The sequence below is a fragment of the Colias croceus genome, chromosome 7 (assembly GCF_905220415.1).
Source record: "Colias croceus chromosome 7, ilColCroc2.1".
NCBI lineage: Eukaryota > Metazoa > Arthropoda > Insecta > Lepidoptera > Pieridae > Colias > Colias croceus.
In genome coordinates, this window is record NC_059543.1 from 587,896 (window position 1) to 599,194 (window position 11,299).

At 35.1% G+C, this 11,299-nt stretch overlaps 2 long non-coding RNA genes across 2 annotated transcripts; one reads left to right on the forward strand and one right to left on the reverse strand.

The window, feature by feature from the left end:
• Nucleotides 1–510: 510 nt before the first annotated feature.
• Nucleotides 511–1,525, forward strand: LOC123693382. The gene is made up of 2 exons (XR_006751680.1): nucleotides 511–654; nucleotides 1,383–1,525. It is a non-coding gene; the product is annotated as an uncharacterized LOC123693382 (long non-coding RNA).
• An 8,377-nt stretch (nucleotides 1,526–9,902) lies between these two features.
• On the reverse strand, nucleotides 9,903–11,015 carry LOC123693309. Its single transcript, XR_006751671.1, has 2 exons — nucleotides 10,893–11,015; nucleotides 9,903–10,074 (listed from the first exon to the last, which is right to left on the reverse strand). It is a non-coding gene; the product is annotated as an uncharacterized LOC123693309 (long non-coding RNA).
• Between the last annotated feature and the right edge of the window lie 284 nt (nucleotides 11,016–11,299).

Here is an 11,299-nt window from a genome sequence, read left to right on the forward strand (position 1 = left end):
ATAGAAAAGATAGAGGAGGCCTTCACCCAACGTGGGATCCATCACCACAAATAATATTATGTAGTTAATTAATAGTAAATTTCCAATTTCACATAAATTTCACTAACACAAATTGTAAACGGTAAATAAAAAGCTTTTTATTTTTATTTATTGAACTTATATTTCTTTTGGCGCGATGGAGAAAAATGATGAGAGTGAATTTTTACGATGCGCGCGCACACCGACGCGACACCTAAATTTAACAGCATGAAGTTAGTTCTAGGTGGTATGTAACTATGTTCAAGTTGTATATTATTCTAGTATTTTTTTTTCCATACGACAAAGAACTTCTAACGCGTGTACATAAGTACACACACTCTTTTTTCTTGTAAAGTTTTCCAATTATTTTTCCTAGAATAAAAATAGATGTATCTCACCTATTTTTAGAACGTAAAAAAAAACAATTAGTTTCAATTTATCTTTAATTACACACCATAACAGTTTCATAATTAATTTTCAGCATTAGTGACGCTCATTTCCTATAAAACGGCTGAACAATAATTCTGTTCACACATTAAACGCTAACAATGAAATACTTAGCTATCTTTTTAGTCCTGTCTTTGTTTGCCATGGCTTTTGGCATGGATGTAGATCTTGCTAAAAAGATTCCAAGTGGTAAGTACTCCTTATAAACTATCAGATTTTGCACTTTAGCATAAAACTATTTAAAATTTTTAAAGATTAGAACAGCTATTAGTACCTAAATATCAAAGTGTTATTTTTTGAACTTTTAAATGATTAACTCTGCTTTCTTTTTTAAAAGGCTGCCTTTTGGGTACATTTACGATTTATCACAATAACCAAGTACACTTTCTTGTAATTACCTACTTCTGTTTCACTGTATTTTAGGTATAATACAGTGAAGGTATACCCACTAGATTTCCGCCCGCGGCTTCACCCGCTTTTCAAAGAAAAACCCACATAGTTCCTGTGAGATTTCCGGAATAAAAAGCCATTGTATTATTCTGGGTTTCAGCTACTTACATACTAATTTTCATTGAAATCGATTCTACTGAATATTATCGCAAATACTACTGTATTTGCGTGAAAGAATAACAAACATCCATCCATCCTCACTAACTTTCACATTTATATTAATAGAAGAATATTTTATACTAGCTGCGCTCCGCGGTTTCACCCGCGTGGCTCCGTTTCTGTTTGTGTTAGCGTAATGATAAGCGGTTTATAACCTATAGCATTACTCGATGAATGGGCTATCTGACACTGAAAGAATTTTCCAAATCTGACCAGTAGTTCCCGAGATTAGCGCGTTCAAACAAACAAACTCTTCAGCTTTATAATATTAGTGTAGATTAATATATGTATATGTTTATTATTTTCAGCTTTACCTCGAGGAACGTGTTCCCATTCATCTGACTGCATGAGCCCTTGCAGTCGAATGTGCCAGGCGTCTGGATATGCCCTGTGTTATAATGGGGACTGCTACTGTGGATGAATAGAATGTGATTAATAAATCATTTTGTTGCTATATGTTGTTTTTGAATTTTAAATATCCTTATAATATATTATGTACTAGCTGTGCCCCGCGGTTTCACCCGCATTGCTCTGCTCCTGTTGATCTTAGGGTGATGATATATAGCCTATAACCTTCCTCGATAAATGGGCTATGTAACTCCGAAAGAATTTTTCAAATCGACCCAGTAGTTCCCAAGATTAGCGCGTTCAAACAAATAAACAAACAAACAAGCTCTTCAGCTTTATAATATTATTTTAAATTATATATTATAGATTGAAGGGTTTTTAATAACAGTAACTAAATGGAGAGAGATAAAAGATACCTATTGATGGAAAAGTTTAACAAAGTACAGTTGATTACATTATAATCTTCTTTAATATATATAAATCTCGTGTCACAATGTTTGTCCTCAATGGACTCCTAAACCACTTAACCGATTATAATAAAATTCGCACACCATGTGCAGTTCGATCCAACTTGAGAGATAGGATAGGTTTTATCCCGGAAATCCCTCGGGAACGGGAACTATGCGGGCTTTTCTTTGAAAACGCGGGCGAAGCCGCGGGCGGAAAGCTAGTATTATTATAATATTGAAGTTACATATATATGGCTGGTTGCAGAGCTTGATCGACCATCAGTGCGTACGTCAGTCGCGCTTGTCATATGTATGGAAATTCATAAAACCGTTCATAGCTAGACCGACCATACGCACGCGTATTGTCATGCGTATTAGTGTCATAGTCATACAATTGTTGATGCGTATCGTCAGGACCGACGGTACGCACTGACGGTCGGTCAAGCTCTGCAACCAGCCTAAGTTTTTTCAAATAGTGTAACTTTAAAACGACTGATTTGATTTTGGATTGGATCAATTTTTACAGTATCTCCATTAAATCTATGCGTTAATTTTATAAAGCTGAAGATTTTGTTTGTTTGAACGCACTAATCTCAGGAACTACTGGTCCGATTTGAAAAATTCTTATAGTGTTAGCCCATTTATTGAGGAAGGCTATAATATAATACTAGATTTCCGCCCGCGGCTTCGCCCGCGTTTGCAAAGGAAAACCCGCATAGTTCCCGTTCCCGTGGGATTTCCGGGATAACAACTATCCTATATGTTAATCCAAGTTACCCTCTATATGTGTGCTAAATTTCATTGTAATCGGTTCAGTAGTTTTTACGTGAAAGAGTAACAAACATCCATACATCCATACAAATTTTCGCATTTATAATATTAGTAGGATTAGTAGGATAGGCTATATACAACATCACGCTAAGACCAACAGCAGCGAAGCAATGCGGGTATAACCGCACAGCACAGCTAGTTATCTATAAAATGATGTGAACATTTAGGATATTACGGGCTTATGAATAGTGTAATTAATTAAATAGTTTGCGTAATCAGGGTAAAACAAATTTTTCGATCGTAGAGCACTCTCAAATGATTCGCATTATGAGTCGTGCAATAGAATGGGATTTTGTATAATAAAGCTTAAGATCACAGCTTTCTATTTATTTATAGGTTTTTTCTATTCAAAAAGGGTTTAGGTTTTTATTGATTGTTTGTATTGAATTCAAAATTTTCTTTATGACTAGATAGGTACTAGATTATTATTAGATCTAGACATTTTGAATTTGTGAATTATCAGCGAAACTTCATCCAAAATCGATCCATGTGGATTAGTTAATAGGTAACCAAAAACAAACAGACAATTTAGTTTTCGTTATAAGCGACTATAAATCATCATCACTACATAGTATAAAACAAAGTCGCTTTCTCTGTCCCTATGTCCCTAGGTATGCTTAAATCTTTAAAACTAAGCATTTTCATCTGCATCAGGAGTTATGAGATCAAACCAGCCCTTTCGTGACCAAAATAACAAAGAGTAACTCCTCCTTAAGTATATTTTATCAAAACGTACGAGGACTAAAAACGAAACTCAAGACCTGGCGAAGTGGGCTAGCCCTACTAGATAATAATCTGATTGCTGTTACCGAAAGTTTTCTAGAAAAATCTATCGAGGACAATAAATTAGTATATGGTGACTGGAATATTCTCCGTCGCGACAGGGGCACGCCTTGTGGTGGTGTTCTACTCGGCGCTCATGGGTCACTTATGTTAAAGCGTTGTACCGAGTTCGAAACAGAGAGAGGAGAGGATCTGTGGGTGAGCCTTAGTTGGGGTGGTCGGTCAATTTTTATCTGTGTCGTCTATGTTAAGCCTAGTGCCAATGATAGTGATTACATGGAATGGTTTTGTAAAGTTGAAAGCTTTTTAAATAATTTGAAATCGTCAGTGATAGTCATTCTTGGCAATTTAAACTTGAATAGTGCCTCTATGAATATTAATAATTATTACTGTTATTTTAAGTCTTTTTGTAATCTGTCTGAAAAAAACATTGTACGCAATTTCTACGGCGGAATGCTTGATGTCGTTCTTTGTAGGGAGAACAGCGTTGCGTTTGGGATAAGTGTAGCTGCTACAGAGGGTATTGTTCCTCCCGATGCTTATCATCCGCCATTAAACATAGATATTGATATGTCATTTTGCACAACTCATCACTCCGATCATATTCAGCCGAGTAATATAGATCCAGCTAACGACTGGAATTTCATAAAATGTGATTTCATACAATTACATCAATTATTATCACAGACGTCTTGGCTATACGTGTTGCATGCCCAGAATGTGGATGTTGCTTGCAATCTTTTTTATTCTAAAATTTACACTATATTTGATTGTTGTGTACCCAGGAAGAAGCGTAAGAATTCAAGCTGCAGACGCTACCCAGTTTGGTTTTCCAATGATATTATTAAAGACATTAAGATCAAATCTGTATTGCATGCAGTGTGGAAGCGTTCAAAGTCCTGCGAAAGTTACATACATTTTTCGAATCATAGAGCGCAGTTGAAAATTCGAATAGAAACTGCCTACATAAACTACATGAAAGCAATCGAGGACAACATTAAGGTGGCCCCACGTAAGTTTTGGCAGCACATTTCGAATCTCAGATTGAAGGGAGGTTTTGAGCCTACCGTTTCCTATATGAGTTCAACTTTCTCGGGACCTACGGCTGCTGAGGCTTTTGCTAATTACTTCTCTAGTGTATTTTTGCCAGATTCCCCGACCCTAAATGTCGATCAGTGTAATATATCGGATAGCTCATCTAATAGTAATTACAAAAATTAAAATATCACCACCGATGATGTCGTCACTGGTATTAACAAGTTGAAGCTCAGTAGCGCTGTAGGTCCTGATGGTCTTCCTCCTGCTTTTATCAAAGGAGCTGGAGATATTATTTCTATACCATTATGCCATATTTTCAACCTTGGCCTCATGTCGGGTGTCTACCCAGCAACATGGAAGCTGTCTAGAGTTATCTACCTATCCCTAAGAGCTCAAACAAATTACCTACTAGTTGAAGAGTATCGACCAATAGCTATTCTATCCTCAGCTGCTAAAATCTTCGAAAGCATCCTACATAAATATATTTACATGCAGGTGAATAAGTATCTGTGTAATGAACAGCATGGATTCAGAACCATGAGATCGGTTGATACAAATTTAATGACTCTTGTCGAATATATTTCGGTTCGACTCGATCGAGGGCGTCAAGTTGATGTATTTTACTTTGACTTCCAGAAGGCCTTTGATAGAGGCAACAATGACATCTTGTTGGCGAAGCTCTGTGCGCGGTTTTTCCGCGGGACTTCTTCGGCTGTTGGCGGATTATTTTCGTGACTGTCAACAGTTCGTCAGACTCGGTCTGTATGAGTCTAAACCCTACCACACACGTTCAGGAGTTAGTCAAGGTTCCATACTGGGGCCTCTCTTATTTTTGATCATGGTAAACGACCTACCTAGAGTGGTATCTCATGCTAGGAGTCTACTTTACGCTGATGATTTCAAATTGTATTTGGAAATCGGGTCTGAGTTAGATTGCTTAGCTCTTCAGCATGACATCGATGCTATTTATGAGTGGAGCATTAGAAACACATTGGAATTTAACATAACGAAATGCTTTGTTATGACCTTCGGTCGGATGAGGCACCCGATAAACTTTGATTACAAGATCAAAAATACATCCATTACCAGAAGCACTGTAATTAAGGATTTGGGTGTCACATTTGATCGCGGGCTCACATTTCACGATCATGTTGCAATGTTGGCAAGGGAATCTTTTAGACGGCTTGGGTTTGTTCTTCGTAATGTACGTGATTTTCAAACCGGACACGCTATAAGGCTTGTATATGGAGCCCTGGTCCGCAGCAAGTTGGAGACTAGTTCTTGTATATGGAACACACACGAGGGAAAATATACCATGATGCTCAAAAAAATCCAAAAGGCTTTCCTTCGGTTCCTGTTCAAGCATCAATTTGGGTACTATCCCTATTTATATCCGACAATGTTTTTGCTAGGCTGTCTTGGGTACAACTCATTGGAGACACGGAGGAAATACAATCAATTAGCCTTTGTCTGCAAGCGCAAGCATGTGCTCTTTGCTATACCGCCGGCTCACACTACAGCCCGAGCCTTATCACCAAATCCACGCGCTCTCACTGCGCTCAATGCTCTCCTCAATAACAACCCCGAATGCGATCTGTTCGCGGATGGATGGGGCTCGTTGTTGTCGGCGTGCTTGAGCTTTTCCGAAAAGTTTTGAATGGTTTCTGTTTTTAATACTAGCAATCAATTTATCATATCTATTGCTGGTGTTGGGAACAGAAACCATTCATTATATTCATTTATTCTTTTTCTTTTTATATATAATTTGTAATCTGATTTAATTTAATTTTTTTGTTCATATTGTTTTAAATAATTTATGTAATTTTTTATAATTAATGTAATTTGTGCAATACCGTTTTAATTATAATAATAAATAAATAAATTTTGATGCGTTTTTTTAATGGATAGAGTGTTTTAAGAGGAAGGTTTTTGTATATAATTTATTAGGTTTTAGATAAAGCGGGCGAAGCCGCGGGCGGAAAGCTAGTAGTTTATATAATGTGTATATCAATAGTATAAGGATAGGGACATGTAAAAATCACAGACAAAATATAATTCTGAAAATTTTATTTACCAATTCAATTTTTTATAAACCGAATCAAACAAAATATATATTTATCTACTTATAATTTGTATAATTTATGTCACATTTAACTTATTTATAAGTTAAGACCACAAAAGCATCGTTTTAAATGGCAGAGGGCTGATTTAGTTGTCCCAGGGCACATACTTCTGCAATAATCGATGCATTCGGAAGACGCCTTACAAGGAATTAATGAAACTGAAATATAGAGATTAATTATTGAAAAAGGGATGCGTGTACTAGTGTACACACGTAAGAAGTGAAACTTCTTTATGACGTTATTTTTCAAAAAATAATTTACTATATGCAACTTTCCGCCGCCCGCCTCCTCGGTATAGTGGTTGACACGTGAGCGTAACACCGAGGGATTCTGGGTTCGATTCCCGGTGGAGACGAAGAAAAAAAAATGTCTTGGTCCGGTAGGACACAGAAGGCTGATCACCTACTTGTCCCTAAAGAAAATCGATCAGTGAAACAGATGTATAATGCATCTGCCCTTTACCCCACTAGGGGACATGGGACTTCACTTTATATGCAACTTTACAGAAATACGTCGTATCACGCGTGGTAGAAAAATATGGCGCGTAACGGAAAAATGTCACGCGTAACGAAAAAATGTTACACTTAATTTTTTTCCAACCCCGATAAAGAAGTTTCACTTGACATGATTTTAAAAGAGCAACTATGGAGTTTCTTGCCGGTTCTTATCCATAGATACTGGTTTCCGAATCGGTGGTAAATGTTAAAAATATGTACCTAATGACGATTCGAAAGTGTTCTTAATTGAATATTTGAGTTTGAGTTTGAAAGGAAAACAAAATAAAACTTTCAAATTATGTAGTGTTTAAAACAATATGATTTTTGGTCGATTAATAACAAAATCTTATCAAAGAATAAACAGACTGTTGTTGTTTAGATTAGCTGTCATACCACAAAAAACTTTAGTCAGGGTTTAACTACAGTTTATCTTTAAGCGCGGGTTCTCTTTAATCTGGCTTTGTAGTATTTCTCATAGACAACTATTAAAGTGACAGATCCCTGGTTTAAAGTTAGACTGTTTTTAAATTGTTTTGTGGTCAGACCAAAGATTTCGATCGGTATTGTTTATTTTAATTAAATATGTATGAAAAGAAAGAGTCTCTTTTTGTCTGTTAATACCGCCAGGTGATCCACATGATTGTTTGTCTATTTTCATATAATTAAATAAATAAACTAGTAAAAAATTATTTAAATATAACCAAAGGACTGAACAATAAGCCTATAATTATTATAATTAGTACCTAACTATTTATGAATATTTAATTTTAAGCATATATATTAAAATTAGTAACACGTCTTACCTCTTGGAATTCTGTTAACGCGATCCAGATCGTTACCATAAGCAATGGCAAACAAAGCCAGGACTAAAAAGATAGCTAAGTATTTCATTGTTACGGTTTTAATGTGTGAACTAAATTGTTGAAAAGCCTATTTATAGGAAGCTTCAATAATACTGTGAATTAATCTTGAAATGTATTGCGTGTGTTAGAAATTGAAACTAATTGTTAATTATTAGGTTTTAATTAAGATGTGTTGTAGCTGTAGAAATATCATTGAGGCATGAAAATGTTTAGTGTTTACACGCTGTCATGAAGCAATATGCGGTATTACAATTTTTATTTCAATAAAATTCTGGAGACATACCCAATACCCATCTACATTAGACTTATCGTGGATCTAATTGCACTGGAGAAATAACACCTTTCTTCCACATCGGTTAAGTTCTAAAAGAATACGACTATTGGCAATCTTCCTATATCCTACTAAATAATATTATGAATGGCGAAAGTTTGTGCGGATGGATGTATGTGTGTATGTGTATGTTTGGTTACTCTTTCACGCAAACACTACTGAACCGATTACAATGAAATTTAGCACACATATAGAGGGTAACTTGGATTAACATATAGGATAGGTTTTATCCCGGAAATCCTACGGGAACGGGAACTATGCGTGTGGAAAGCTACTATAAAATAATACTCAAACAATGATTCAGATAAATATAATTAATATAGTTATTGTATTCTGCCCGCGGCTCGCCCGAGAAGTGATAATTGGTAAAAAAGAATTGGCAGGTAAAATTAATTTTTGATCGAAAAATCAAAAATTATTGTTGCCTACATTTTCTTTTATGGTGGTAGTATTTTTATTTCAATAACATTTTGAAGTAATAAGATCTAGAAAAATCGGATTTTGTGGTTAATCCATAGATTTTAAATTATTTTTTATTTTGAAAATATTTTTTTTTACATAGTTAACTTACGAATAAATATTAGGTAGGTGTAATATTATATAGATACAACTGAATTTTATTCACTAAATTTAAATAGAAGAGAGGATATCGTGGGATCGGTCGTTTCAACACCAATCCATACTAATATTATAAATGCGAAAAAAACTCTGTCTGTCTGTCTGTTACTCAATCACGCCTAAACTACTAAACCGATTTGCATTTGGTATGGAGATATTTTGATACCCGAGAAAGGAAGGCTACGTTTTATTGCGAAATATGAACTTCGGGCGAAGCCGGGGCGGACCATTAGTATAATAATATGTTCAAAACAGGTTTCATTATAATTATGTAGATTAATATCTTTTAAAAGTTATCATTTGATTTATTTTTGACTCTTCAATAAATGATTTTATATTGAAACTGTTAAAACTGAGAAACTATACAGACTGAACGGATACTTCGCTATCATCTTATGGAGAATAAGGCTTAATAATGTATATCACGTCTATTTCACTGAAAATATTTCTGCCATATGATAAGATTCCTGATATATTCATACTTCACTTAACTCCAACAGGAATTAAACTCAAAACCTTTTTAAGCTCTGGTTACGACAGAATCCATTATATAAGCGAAGAAGGTATACCTACTCTTATTTTTAAAATGTCTAATATAGGTACAAAAATATTTATTATTATATTTTTTGGTACAGAAACAATAGTTTCATAAAATAATATCTACAAAAAAAAAACTCTATGAAAATCGATCTAAATTTTCAGAGCGCTTAGCAATAGTACTTCTTTATTTTGACTTTTAATATCGATGATAGATAATCTATAATATAAAAATGAATCGCAAAATGTGTTGGTAAGCGCATAACTCGAGAAAAACTGAACCGATTTCGTTAATTCTTTTTTTATTACATTTCTTGAAGTACGAGGATGGTTCTTATGCAGAGAAAACGTAAATTAAGTACCACGGGCGAAGCCGGGGCGGACCGCTAGTTAAAAATAAAAACATCAAATATCAACAAAATTATTTATTAATATCCAATTTGTCTAATCAGTGCAACTTTACACCACAGTAGCAAGTGTTCAAATAGCAGAGCGCTGATATGGCGTACCCACCGCAGCGGTACTGGCAATAGACGTAACAGTCAGGTGAGTCGTTGCAAGTAATTCCGTAGCGATTAGTACCTGAAATCAGAAAAAAAATTGGTTGTCTGTAAAGTCGCTTTACTGACGGTAGTAGAACGTGACAACGCGCTCTCGCTTGCACTTCACATGGAATGCCTCAGAGCGAGGTAACGCCGCATGAGTCATGTTTTTTCGTGCGTGCATCCGGCTCTATCGAATTATAAGACGTTGTCACGTCAAAAATATGAATAACATTGAAGTTAAGATATAAACAATATAAACTCAAAACTAACACTAGCATTTGGTGAAAACCATGATCCAGATCCAGGTCATACTTTCTATACTGTTTTTCAGACATAGCTTGCAATTATACGAGGAATTGAACGAGGACAATATAAAGTAAAGTCTAGGACAGAAAATTTAACATTTATATTAGGTAATATTTTATTTATTTATTTTATTTCAATCCTTTATCTAACACACACACACATACATAAGAGAAATAAATAACACAGAGAAAAAAAAGTAAGTCATAATAGTTAAATAGGCGGCCTTATCGCTATAAGCGATCTCTGCCAGGCAACCTTTACCTTTTAATATTTATTTAGCTATGACTTTTACACATAAAAGTTATACAAAGCAACAGATCAAAACCAACAGTAGGTACTCAAGTTCAGGGGACAACCATGATATCTTTAAGCAGTATTTTTCCAGTTCCTCCTTCCCAAGGGGGCATAATATCTCTGTAACATTTCCCGGAATTAATACTGCTTAAGACATCATGGTACCTTTCGATTAATTTAAAAAAAAAAGTTCACCTAACTTGTGTTGCTTCCAGCTCTAATAACATAATATTTTACGTGTATTGATGTACTTACTAGGAATTTTTTGAGCGGGCTCAACATCGTCGCCATACGCAATGACAACCAAAGCCAGCACTAAAAAGATAGCTAAGTATTTCATGGTAATGTATTTACTACTTAATGTGTGAACAGAACTGTTGAAGCTATTTATAGGATTTGAGCGTCACTAATTCTGGAAATTAATTTCGTAATTGTTATGCCATGTGTAATTTAAGTGAAATTGAAATCGTTAATTATTGTGTTATAAATAGAATAGAATGAAGATAAAACGAAAATAAATACTGTCTATCGGAATCAAGTCTCCTAGAGGCTATCGTTATATCCTTTACTAGCTGTGCTTCCCGGTTTCACCCGCGTGGCTCTGCTCTTGTTGGTCTTAGCGTAATGATATATAGCCTTCCTCGATAAATGGGTTATTTAAC